Below are 13,987 nucleotides of genomic sequence, written 5' to 3' on the forward strand. Positions count from 1 at the left end.
TAAAGCCACCCATGGGAGCCATTTTTAGGTCTTTGCCATTGATGAACATAGTCTTATGCACAGGGAGTTGATGGGTACCCTGTGTGTTTAACTTGTATCAGTTAGGATGCCTTCAAATTCAAGAAACAAAACATCTGTCCCAATGGGCTTTGGTAATAAAGGGAATTTGTTATTAATAGCAGAGTTCATCAGCAATGTGGTTTCAGGCATGATTGGATCCAGAGTTTGTGGCTGTGGCTTCCTCATGGCAGTAAGATGGCTGCAGTACCTACATGAGGGGCGATGGCTTCTTGTTTACATCTTTCAGCCCTGTGGCAAGTCCTGGCTTCCTGCTGCCTGAAGTAACAACAGAGTGTGCACCCCTCACTGGTCCAGTCAGCGTGACAAGGCAGATGGGGTTATACGAATTGGCTTTGGCTCTTCAGAGCCTACCCTTAGGACAGATGCCAGAGGCAGTCTATTCAAATCACATGGCAGGGACAGTCAGGATCCTTTAGAAAGGGCTGCCAGGTTGACAACTACCTGCCATACCCTCTATGATAGCACATGAGTTAATAACACACAACCATGTGTAATGCGCTTCACAGGACGATTTAAGGAATGTCAAAGCAGAGCTTAAATTAAAACACCCAAGTTGAACTTGCCCCAGTAATAGGTTAACTTAGGGTGTTTCAATTTAATTTAATTTAAGCTCTGACTTGATATACCCTAAATTGTCATATAAAGATGCAGACTCCTCTGCCTAAAAGGTGGCTCCACTTCATGAACAGAGTGTTAGACCTTGATTTGGAAGCCCTGAATTAAAATTGTTGCTCTAGCCCTAAATAACAAAACTGCTCATAGGCCCATGCCCTGGGCCCTCATGTTAGAGGGCTCCACATCCCACCCAGAGTCCCTGAGCACTCGGAGGCTAACCGAAAGGTTGGAGGTTCCAGTCCACTAAAAGGTGCCTCAAGACAGGCCTGGTGATCTACTTTTGAAAAATCAGTTGTTGAAAACCCTATGGAGCACAATTCTGTTCCGACTCACATGGGGTTGCCATGAGTCAGAATCGACTCGACATCAACTGGTAACAGATATATTCCATTCATATGGAAGCAGTGAAAGTCACACAGTATGTGGGCTCTGTTCATACTGTTGGCCTGGGCACCACAAGTGCAGGGGCAGGCCTGAGCATGGAATCATCAAAACTCGCTCAGCCTCTGCTTTTCTGTAAAATGGGGATGATCATAGCTGGCAAACACCCTCCTGGGACGGCTGTGAGGCCCAGCTGAGATAGATGTGTGAGCCTCCACCCTGGCCTGTGAAACTCCACATGGATGTGAATGCTACATGTCGACATGTCGTTACTGCTTGAAAATACTCTTTGGGAGAGAATGGACTGCTTTGAAGGTTTTGTTTTTCCTAAGTGTTCAAGTATTTAGTTTCAACTACAATTTTTTTTTTTAATGCTTTATGATTCATTTCTTCAACAGGGAATGGTCGCTTTCTTGTAGGATGGGTGTGAGAGAAGTGATTTTTAAAATTCCACTCATTGCAGGCTTCTACAAGTTAAAAAACTAAAAATAAATAAATAAATAAATAAATAAAACCAAAATTTTAATGTCCACTTTATAATCACTTAAAAGGCACTAAAGAGTAAAATTTTATCTTTAAAATTCTTTTTTCATGTATGAACAGTAAAAAAACCTGTAAGAGCAAAGCTAGGAAGTAAGCTCAAAGTTAGCACTGTAATATGGACCACATGGTGTATGACATTCTTTATCATTGTTCCCACTGATAAAATAGGAAAAGTAAAGTTACCCCTAAAGAGTCCTGGTGGATATAAATTTTGGATCTGATGAAAATGCTTTTGCAGTGTCAAAGCGTATTGGGGCACATGCAGCATTTTGCAATGCTGGAGGATGGTCTTTCTCATAGGCAGAAAGGAGAAGCAAATGGATAAGTGAGAATCAGTAGAGAGAGGAAGTGTTCCTAAGAGCTGAGGGCAGAAGACAGGGTTCAAGAATTGTACGTGCTGGTCTTGATTTTGAAACTAACCCATCATGTGATAGTAGGCTAACCACAATTTCTCTAAACTGAAAAATTAGATGAGATTATAATACTTGACATGTAATTGGTAAGAAAGATTTTTTGCCATCATTCCAAAAAAGTACAAACGACAATGGCAGCATAACTATCCTAAGTGAAAATATGAAAGGCTGTGATTAATAAAGGGTTTTTCATTCTTTTTAGCAGAGGGTTTCTAAGATCACATCTACTCAGAGAAGTGGTACATAAACTGTTATAGGACTGAGTGTGAATGATCTCCAGGTGAGTAGTACAGTGTTGTGGGATCTCAGAAGGGGACTTATCCCAGAGAGAGTGGCACATGGGGACTGGTATGTGACAAGTAAGGCCTCCTTAGGAAGAGATGTCTGAACTGAGACCCAAAGATGAGTAGGATTTAATCAGGTGAGGGACAGTGTGTGTGCGATATTCTAGCTGAGGGAACAGTCCATGAAAAAGCCAGTGGAACTGCGAGCAGTGGGGTCAGGGCTGGATGGGAGGATGGTGGAGGGAAGGGTGAAGGATGTAGCTGGGAGATAAGCAGGGCTCAGATCATGCTAGTCTTTTAGGCCTTGGGAAGAATTTGAGCTGTATCATGGGGGCATTGAAAAGAGGATCCAGGAGTGAGGCTCGAGTTTATCACTTGGTCAAAGTTGTGGCTGGAGCAGCCAGTTGTGGCTGGTCAAATTTACACTTTAGAAAGAGCACTCTACTCTAGAGCTGGTGGAGGGATTGATGAGGAACAGCCCAGGAGTATGGTTTAGGAGGCCATTTCGGAAATCTATTAAAGAGGAGGGTAGCCTAAACTAGGATATTATCAGTGCGAATGCAAAGAAGAAAAGAAGATGATTCACAGCTTATTCAGAAATTAGAAATTCTTGCTGATAAGTTGCATGCAGACTATGAGGGAAAAGTCAAGGACAAGATCCAGGATTTGGGTTTGAGCAACTGGGTGGACATAGTAGCTTCCTCGGTTTGGTTACTCTATTAGTTATTTTTTGCCATGAAACAAATTACCTCAGAATTTAGCAGGTTAAAACAATATACACTTACTAGCTCACAGTTTCTGGGCACGGTATAGCTGGATGTCTCTAGCTCGAGGTCTCTCATGAGGCTGTAGTCAAGCTGTTGGCCAGGGATGAAGTCTCATCTGAAGGCTTCGCTGGGGAGGGATTCACTTCCATACTCATTCAGGTAGTTGTTGACAGGCCTCAATCCCTCACCACAAGGGCTTTTCCACAGGGCAGCACAATTCCCTCAAGGCGAGCAATCCAAGAGAGTGAAAGAGCACCAAGATAGAGGCCACGGTCTTTTTTTGTAACCTATTCTCAGAAATGACAACCCATCACTTGCGCCATATTCTATCGCTTGGAAGAGTCAGTAAGTCCAGCCCACACTCAAGGAGAGGAGATTTATACAAGGGTGTGAATGCCAGGATGCAGGGATCACTAGGGGTCATTTAGGGGATGCCAACTAGTTAGTGACTATGCTTTATGGCAAAGGATTGCCTTATCTTAAGTTGTCCATTAGTAAAGATTTTAGAAGTTACTATTGGAAAACGATGCAAAATTCTAAAGAGATGTAATTATAAAAATGCAAATCAGTTTTTAAGTGTCTCATTATTACTGTTACTAAACCAAAAAAAAAAAAAAACAAACTTGTTGCCGGTGAGTCGATTCTGACTCATAGTGACCCTATAGGACGGAGTAAAACTGCCCCCACAGGGTTTCCAAGGAGCAGCTGGTGGATTTGAACTGCTAACTATTTGGTTAGCAGCTGAGCTCTTAACCACTGTGCCACCAGGGCTCCATTCCTGTTACTAAGAAGCACTAATTAATATCTGATCACAAAACAAAAATCTACCTCTCAGACCCTTTGTTGTTGTTATCCATTTTTTCCAGTCTCTCTCTCTCTTTTCTTTTTTTTTGCTATACTGTTTGCTGGTTTTGTTTTCATATTCTACAGCATAAAATCTCAAAACACATGGCGTCCCACCTGTTAAGTTTTCTGGGTAAAATGCAATAAACCATAAACCATTTCTCTCTAGATAGATCCCTGATACCAAGGGGTGTGACTGTCACTGCCAGTCTGTCTAGAAATTTAAAAAATTAAAAAACCTTTGTGTGAAATCCAATTCTAGGGAAATGAATCACAACTGCTTCAAACTATGGTTTACATTTTCTCCATGAGAAGAGCATGTAACAGTTCCAAGGGACTATATCTTTTCTAGTGCAGTGTAACTTTTGTGGACACAAGTAACTCAGGGGATGGTTCCATGCAGTGGAGGAGAGAGGAAAGCACAAATTGCCCGAGGGGGCTGGGGTAGTTGCCAGAGGATGGAACTTGAAACTACACTTCTTGGCCCATCCTCAGCTCTCCTGGGCCCTCCAGTGTTTATCTTGAGGTTAACCAAAGACAGAAGAGGACATTGTAGACCTGTTGACCCCCACCAGGATGAGCAGACTATAATCCCAGAACCCACTCTGACCGACCGAGTGGTGGGAGCCAGTCCTAAGAAGGGGTCTCAGAGCATGCTATATTGTGCTGGAGAATATACCATGGATATTCTTTTGAACTGTACAAATTTTGAAAAAAAATGTATTTATGTGTTTCTGTTTTTTTTTAAAATAATATTTTACTGTGTTTTCAGTGAAGGTTTACACAGCACTTAAGTTTCCATTCAACAATTTTTACACAAGTTGTTCAGTAACATTGGTTACATTCCTCACAATGTGTGAACATTCTCACTATTTTCATTCTGCTTGTTCCATTTCCATTAATCAGTTTCCCTGCCCCTTTACATTCTCGTCTTTATTTTAAAGTAGCTGTTGACTGTTTGGTCTCATATACGTGATTTTTTAAAGGAGCACAGTACTTAGAGGTGATATTCATTATTTTTTGAGCCAATTTGTTAATTAGCTACTAGGTGACCTCAGGGGCTAGTTTTGGTTCAAGGTTTGAAGAGTATCTCAGGGTAATAGTCTCAGGAAGTCCTCAGTCACAACTAGTCCAGTAGGTCTTTTTTTTTTTTTTAGGAATCTGATGTTCTGGTCCACATTTTTCTCCCACTCTATCAGGGTCCAGCTATTGTGGCCCTGATTAGATCAGTTGGTAGTGGTAGCTGGCCACCATTTAGTTCTGGTCTCAGAGTAGATGAGGCCGTGATTCGTGTAGACTAGGTTCTTTTCTGAGTCTTTGGTTTCCTTCTTTCTCTTTTGCTTCAGATGAGTACAGACCAATTGTTGTATATTAGATGGCTGCTGACAAGCTTTTAAGACCCCGACACTATTCACCAAACTAGAATGTAGAACATAACTTTATGAGCTATATTATGCCAATTGAATGAGATGTCTCATGAGACTATGGTCCTAATCCTTCAAACTCAGAAATCCAGTCTGCCAGGTGTTTGGTTATGTCTAAGAAGTATCTGTAACTGTGCCCCCTATGTGCTTTATTATATACATAAATATATGTCCATAAGTCACATAGATACACATATATACATATGCATATGTAACATACATACACACATCTATACACATATAGGAGCCCTGGTGCTGCAGTGATTAAGAGAGCTATGGCTGCTAACCAAAAGGTTGGCAGTTCGAATCCACCAGCCACTCCTTGGAAACCCTATGGGGCAGTTCTACTCTGTCCCATAGGGTCACTATGAGTCGGAATCAACTTTTTGGCAATGGGTATGGTATACACATATGTGCCTACGTACATACATATATACCCACATGTATATTTTTTGGTTGTTTTTACTGTTGTTTGAAAATTATCATGCCATAGCAATTACCAACAGGTCTTTTTTTCTGTGTACTTTTTAGTGACATCATTTACCTCCATCAAGCTGTGTACAGTTCACGCATCACCAAAAATAACAAGTGTCTACTATCTAGAGAGTGGCTCCCCATCTTCCCACCACCTATCCCTGGCAACCACTAATAAACATTAGTTTCTATATATATGTGTGTTCATGTCATTTCATAAAAGTAAGAACATACAATTTTTTTTGTTGTTATTGACTTATTTCCCTCAAGATAATGTCCTCCAGGTTCATCCATATTCCAAGATATTTTGGGAACTCATTTTTCTTTATTGCTGAGTAGTATTTCATTGTATGTATGTACCACATTTTACTTATCTATTCCTCTGTTGATGGGCACTTATGTTGTTTCCATATTTTTGCTATTGTGACTAGTGCTGTGATGAACGTAGGTGTGTGTTTCTGTGATCTAAAGAGTTAAACTGTATAATGGCCGTATAATATTATATTAAGTAGAGATGTGATGGTTAATTTTATGTGTCAACTTGACTAGGCTACGGTTTCCATTTATTTGGCCAAACTTTAGTCTAGTTGCTTTTCTATAATGTAATCTAATGTAACACAATCAATTAATTAAAAAGGGAGTTTCTCTAGAGTGTGTTCTGCCTCCAGACTATAAACAGGTATTTTGGCAGAGTTTTACTCTGCACTCTTCCCATCACCTTACAGATCTTGGGATGCAAGCCTGCAGGAGTCTCCAGATATATAGATTTTTGACTTGCTAGCCCCCCACAATCCCATGAGCCAATTCATTGAGGTAAATCTCTCTCTCTGTCCATATATATAAATACATATATATATACTGTTCTCCATTTCTCTAGAGAACTCTAACTAAAACAGGAGGTAATATAATTTACTTAAACATTCTCCTTCATGAAACATTTGGGTTGTTTTCAAAATTTTCCTTATATGCAATGAACACCTTCATGTATATGGCTTTTTTTTTTTTTTCCCTCAAGTATTTCCTTAGAATAGATCCTCAGGAGTCAGAGTAGTGACACAGAGAGTAAAGCAGGACTGAACTGGGAGCTGAGGACCAAGAGGTGATGGTGGATGGAGACAGTGTCCAGAGGCAAGGTTGATATCAACAGTTACAGGGCAGCCAGTCCAGTCACGACATCAGTGTGCAAGACCTCGGACAAGGAGGAACCCAGGGACCAGGCTAAAGACACCAGGGAGACAAGGCAAGAAAGAGCATATTTGCAATGAAAGGTACCTGTTGGAACTTGGTTCCTTGGGCTGTGGTCACAGGCTTGGGTAGGACGTGCGCTTTAAAGGGCGCTAGGCCATCTCAGATTCTGCTCTATTGCTTTTGCAAATGGCACTGATGATACTATGGCCAGGGAACTAGTGAATTATTTTTTATCATAACCAGGCTAACACTGGATTTTCCTATTTTTTTTATTGTGATAAAAATGTATGTAACACATTTGCCAGTTCAACATTTTTTACATGTACAATTCAGTGGCATTGATTACATTAATCATGTTGTGTAACCATCACCCATATCTGTTGCCAAATTTTCCATCACTATTAACAGATACTCAGTACTTCCTAAACAATGACTCCCCCTCCCTCCATCTCCCACTCCTGGTATACTTTGGTCTCTCTATATTTGCCTATTCTAGATATTTGTATATGTGGGATCATACAATATTTGTCCTTTTGTGACTGATTTACTTCACGCAGCAGAATATTTTCAAGGTTCATCCATGTTGTAGCATGTATCAGGATTTCATTTTTCTTTATGGCTGAGTAGTATTGCATTGTATGTGGTAACATTTTGTTTATTCATTCATCTGTTGATGCACATTTAGGTTTTTTCCACCTTTTGGCAATTATGAATAATGCTGCTACTCTGTCATATGGACTCGCTTTGAGTCCGAATTGACTTCCTGGCACACAACAACAGCAGTGGTAGTCACCATGAGTTGGAGTCAACTTGATGGCAATTAACAACAACATAGTTAATACATTATTAAAATTAATTTCATCTGTTTATTTTTAAATGTGGCTACTAGAAATTTAAAACTACATAAGTGACTCACATTATATTTCTATTAGACAGCACTGATCTAGATGATTCCCATTAATATTCTTTAGCATTCCACTGAGGTAACACACTCAATTACAGCCTTCCCCATTCAGCAGAAGCACTGGTGGCGAAATGGTTAAAGCACTCAGCTGCTAATAGGAAGGTCGGGGATTCAAACCCACCAGCCACTCCGAGGGAAAAAGATGTGGCAGTCTATTTCCATAAAGATTTATAGCCTTGGAAACCCTATGGGGCAGTTCTACTCTGTCCTGTAGGGTCTCTATGAGTCAGAATCAACGGGTAGCAGTGTGCTTCTCCATTCAAAGTGTGAGAATTAACCCACTTCTTGCTTGCTGAAAAGAGCTTTGTTTGACTGTATTTCAAGGATCTGATAGTCTGTTGGGGGAAGGTAAGTAACGAATTGCCTACGGGGCTGAGGCTAACTTTCCCTCTCTGGAGTTCTGCCTCCTAAGCTTCTCTCCAACTTGCCCCTCTCTCCGTGCTCACTGCCCTGCACCCAGCACTCTGTGAATTAGGCCTCCTCCCTGCATCCCCACTTCCAGTCTAGCCTAACCCTCTTACAGTAGAGAGAGCTCTCTAAGCAGGGGCTCTTCATCTGGGGGTCATGGACAGAATTTAGGTGGCTGTGAACGCGGATGGCAAAACAAAACCGAACTTCTAGCAGTACCTGTGCTCAGTCATCAATAGGAATTTATGTATTTCCATGTGTCATTCTAGCTGTTGCAGGTATCTTGAAATAGTGTTTACACATATCACTGCGTGGAAGTTAGAGTAGTTATTAGACCTTCCAGTAGATTTTGTAATTTAATATGTTAATAAAAAAGCACATGTATTACTGGATCACAAATTTGTTCTTAATATTTTAATATTTTGTAAGCCTGTGCTTTTCTCTATGCATTTGAAAGCATTTTTGTGAGAAGCAGACCTTACACCAAGCAATCAAAGCTTGGAAGGCGTCCCCCGCCCCAACTTCTTTCAGGATGCAGCCAGCGCTCTTTAGCATGTCACAGGGGACCCTGCTTACTCCTCAGCATCTAGTCCATTCATCGCCCCCATTTACTGACGCCTTTGTGCCTTCTAAATGCTGTTTCCTTTCTTGGAATGCTTTTTCCCAATTTGCTAACCTAGAAAATTTCTTCTCTGCTCCAGTGTCCCCTTCTCTGCCCCCCCTCCTCCCATCAATGTCAGGTGGATTCGAGATGTCATGATAATTTATCATGCTGTTCAAAGGGCAAGCTTTTCATTGTACACACTGCATCATGTCACGCTCCTGGGTTCCTTCAGAGGGTGACAAGGGTTAATATTGTCTTTATCATCTTTATTGTCCACCCCCCATTGCACTGTTTCCCAAAGGATGGTATGTAGGATTTTTTATAAGTAACAAATGAACATTTTAAATATTCTTATGCAAATATTAATAGGGATAGTGATTTTCCATTTACAGTAGTATTTGAAATTTCTTTTAAAATAAAATATAAGTTTTTTAAAAATTAGCTGAGTTAAAAAAAAGCATTAAGTAAACAACAAGACCTACTGACCGAGATAAGACAATCTTATGGAGGTGGCAGCAACTGACCAAGTGTGAGTCCCCAGTGGCTGGGGTCCTACTTCTGCCTGGCTAGGCCATGACCCTGGCAAGCTAGGGCTTGGGAAGCGATTCATGTGAGCAACATATCCCAAGTTCACTAAGAACAGCCCTGCAGGAGGACAGGGATCTTTGTTTTGCTCACGTATACATCTCAAGTGCCTAGAATAGTGTCTCATGTGTAGCAGACATGCAATAAATGTGTTGAAATTGAATTTGTAAAATTCTGAGGAGAAAATTATTTTGAACCTAAAATTTGACTACCAAATGCCGGGGCAATGTAAAGACTGAGATATAACAAGCACTCATGGTTTACCAACTTCTAGGCTTTCTGAAAGAATACCTGAGAATATTCATCAGAAAAATAAAAAAGGAATCCAAGAAGGAGGATATGATCAATTAAACAAAACAACTCTCTCTTCACCCACCCCTCCCAAAACAATAGAAATGAACCAAGAAAAACGTGTTGAAGCATAAAGGAGTGATTTAAAAGTGATTCTTAAAAAGGCAGAAGCATAATATATACAAAAGTTGAATAAATCTGGAACTAAAATTTCAACAAAATGTTGAAGCAAAGAAGGGAAGGGGAGATAAAAATGTGTTAAAGGAGGATATGTATGCAAATTAACTTTAGTCATTGAGAGAAAAATAGAAGCTTCAATACATTTGATAAAAATTTAAAAGTAAAAAAAATTTTAAGCTAGTCACTATATGATTAAAAATATGATCATTAAATTGCCAACTACCAGAGGGAAATTAATGAAAACGAAAACTTTTTGGTGTGTGTGGTAGGCTAATAACGGTTCTCAAAAGACTGAGTCCATGTGCTAATCCCTAAACCCTGTGGATGTCACTTTATATGGTAAAGACGTGATTAAGGATTTTGAGAATGAGGAGATTATCCTGGATGATTTACATAAGCCCTAAATGCCATTGTAAGTGTCTTTATAAAAGAGAGGCAGAGAGAGATTACATGCAGTGGAGAAGCCAACATGACCACAAAGGCAGAGATTGGAGTGATGTGGCCATAAACCGATGAATGCTGGCAGCCACCAGAAGCCGGAAGAGGCAAGGAATGGCTTCTCCTTTCTAGGGAGTGTGGTCCTGCCAACATCTTGGTTTTGGCTCAATGAAACTGATTTTGGACTTCTGGCCTCCAGAAATGTGGAGAGAATACATTTCTATATTTTAAGCCACCAAGTTTAAATATCACCAAGTGAAAATTTGTTACAGCAGCCACAAGGAACCAATGCAGCACAATAATACAGGAGACTAAGCTTCCACATTACATGAAAGACACTCAAATTAGGTTAAAAAAAGTCACAGATAACATGCTTTTATAGGGCAGTTTGAATCCACCAGCTGTTCCTTGGAAATCCTATGGGGCAGTTCTACTCTCCTATAGGGTCACTATGAGTCAGAATGGGCTTGATGGCAATGAGTTTTTTTCCTAAGACAATATGATGTAGGAAAGTTGAAAATTAAAGGACAGAAAAAGAAGTATCAGACAAAGCTTAAAAGAGAGAGAGAGAAAGAGAGACACACAATTTTATAACCAGACGAAATAGAATTGGGACCAAAAGAGTTAAAAGTATTATTTAAAGTACAACTTACCAAGAAAATGATCATGGGACTTCCGGTCAACACGGCGCTATAGTCAGAAGCACCACACAGTCCCTCCACAGCAAACATCAGAAAGTGTAAGTCAAACAGAGTCACACGTCAATCCCGAAACCCTAACCATCAAATGAAGAGATACAGAACTCAGCAAAGCACCGAATGGAATAAGAAACTGACTGAGAACAGAGCCAGAGGAGAGATACATGCAGCGGTCCCCTATCAGCTACCACAGCATGGAACCACCATCTTGGACTCCTATCGGAGATCAGCGAACAGGAGGTACGAGAAAGCAGCTTCGCAGAGTGTCCAGCAGGAGACAGAACAACCGGTAACCCACGATATAGGCTTTCCCACCCCCGACCCTTCTCCACCCCCACTTAGCCTCCTCTGCTTCCTGCAGCCACAGTCTATTGGTTGGGAAGCATAAACTCCCCCCCAGTGCCACTTGGATTCCACCCGCCCGCACTAGCCAGATCCATGAGTGCTATTTGTTGGCTGCTGGTGTTGCTTTTTTCTGCTTCTTTAGATTTCTTCCTTACCTCTCACCACCTCCTTCTCCTTTCTCTCAAATACCTGGCTCCGTGAGCCATCTTTGCTTCTTCCTGAAAGGCTGGGAAACACCGCTCGACTGTGAAACTGCTTCCCAGCCTGTGCCGCCATGCCGGTGGGACTCCCGGGGCTTTTTTGTTTGTTTGTTTGCTCTGATTTGTTCTGTTTTGATTTGTTTGTTTTCTTTTTCTTTTCTTGGCTTGGGAGCCCCTTCTAGCCAGGCAGTACCGCATGGCTTGGAAGCTAGTCCCTTACTCTGCACAGAAGCACAGGGACATCCCTGGGGGCATTTCTCTTTTTTTTTTATTTTTTTTGTTTGTTTTTTTCATTTATTTGTTTAGTTTTCTTCTCTCTCTTATTCCCTTTTTGTCTTTCTTTATTTCCAGTTTCTTGATTTATTCATTTTTTTCTTTTACCCCTTTTATTTTTTTTTAATTTTTGCTTTTCCCCATTTCTCAATCTCTCATCTCTCCACTCCAATAGCAAGCTTGCTTAGCACTCTTTTTGTTTGTGTGTATGTTTTTGGCTCCTGTTCCTCTCTCCTCTATCTCCTCTTTCCCATACCCTACTTAGCTCCACATACCACAATCTATCCCCTCCTTCCCACCTACCTGCACCATGTGCTGAACATCACACTCCCAAGCAGCACAGGCACAGCCTACTGAAAAACTGCCCTGCACTGATTCTTGGTCTCCACTGACAGCCCTGGTACGTGCCACAAAAAACCTATCCTAGCAACTCCCCTTCAGCTGTACCTGCTCTGCTGTACCATACCTGAGTGACTGACCCTGCTCATTGGAGAAGGAGGTGAAAAGTATCATGCCCACAGACGATCAAACAACAAAGAATGCACAGCCCGCCAGCTCAGACATAACCAAATTAAAGAGCAGGATGAAACAAACAAATCTACAATCAATAAACAAGGAAAATAACCACTGAATGCCCAAAGACAGCAGACAATATCAAAACATTTACAAAAACAGGACAGGATGGTTCCAGTAGGCATCCAAAATAAAACACCAGATGACCTTCCAGTAAAAGAAAAGGCACCAGACCTAACTGATAAGGAATTCAAATCTCTAATATTCAAAATTATCCAAGAGTTGAAGAAAAAACAGACAAAAATGAGAAAAAAATAGACAAATTCATGGAAAATATGGACAGAAAAATGGATGAATTCAAGAAAATAATACAGGAACAAAATGCTAAAATAAATTCACAACTAGAAATCCTACAAAAACTACTACTGGAAATCCAAAAGATAAACAACAAGATTTCAGAAATGGACAGTGTCATAGAAGGGCTGAGGAGCAGATTTGAAATGATGGAAGATAGGGTCAGCAAAATTGAAGACGAACACTTGGCTACAACTCTGTTTGAGGAAAAATCAGAAAAAAGAACAAGAAAAGTGAAGAAACGCTCAGAATTCTGTGGGATACAATCAAAAGCAAAAATCTACAAGTGATCGGAGTTTCAGAACAGGGGGAGAAAACAGAAAACACAGAGAGGATCATTGAAGAATTGCTGACAGAAAACTTTCCTAATATCATGAAAGATGAAAAGCTGACCATCCACGAAGCTCAATGAACCCCATATAGGATAGACCCCAAAAGAAAATCACCAAGGCATATCATAATCACACTTGCTAAAACCAAAGACAAACAGAGAATCCTGAGAGCAGCTCAAGAAAAACAAAAAGTCACATACAGAGGAGAAACAATAAGACTAAGCTCAGATTATTTGTCAGAAACCATGCAGGCAAGAAGGCAATGGGACGACGTATATAAAACCTTGAAAGAAAAAAATTGCCAGCCAAGAATAATATATCCTGCAAAACTCTTGTTCAAATATGATGGTGAAATTAGGTCATTTCCAGATAAACAGAAATTAAGGGAATATGTAAAAACCAAACCAAACTTACAAGACTTATTAAGGGAAATCCTTCCATCTGAGAACAAACAATATCAGACCACAGGCTGAATATAGAACACAGGGTTGTAGTAGCCAGATACCTACCTAGGAAATGAACTCTTAAGGACTATGCAAAACCAAAAGAATTACAAAAGGGAATGAGAGAGGTTAATCTGTAAATGACAGCAGCATCAGAACAATAAAAGAGGGAATAAATGGTGTGGATATAGAACCTTCTAATGGAGAGGAAGCCAAGCGATACCAAGTAATAATAGACTGGTTCAAATCTAGGAAGATAAGGGTAAATTTCAAGGTAACCACAAAGAAAGTTAACAAACCTACTCACCAAAATAAAGAAGAAAAACACAAAGTCTCAGTAAAAACA

Source organism: Trichechus manatus, unplaced genomic scaffold (assembly GCF_000243295.1).
Source record: "Trichechus manatus latirostris isolate Lorelei unplaced genomic scaffold, TriManLat1.0 scaffold00018, whole genome shotgun sequence".
NCBI classification, from domain to species: Eukaryota; Metazoa; Chordata; class Mammalia; order Sirenia; family Trichechidae; genus Trichechus; species Trichechus manatus.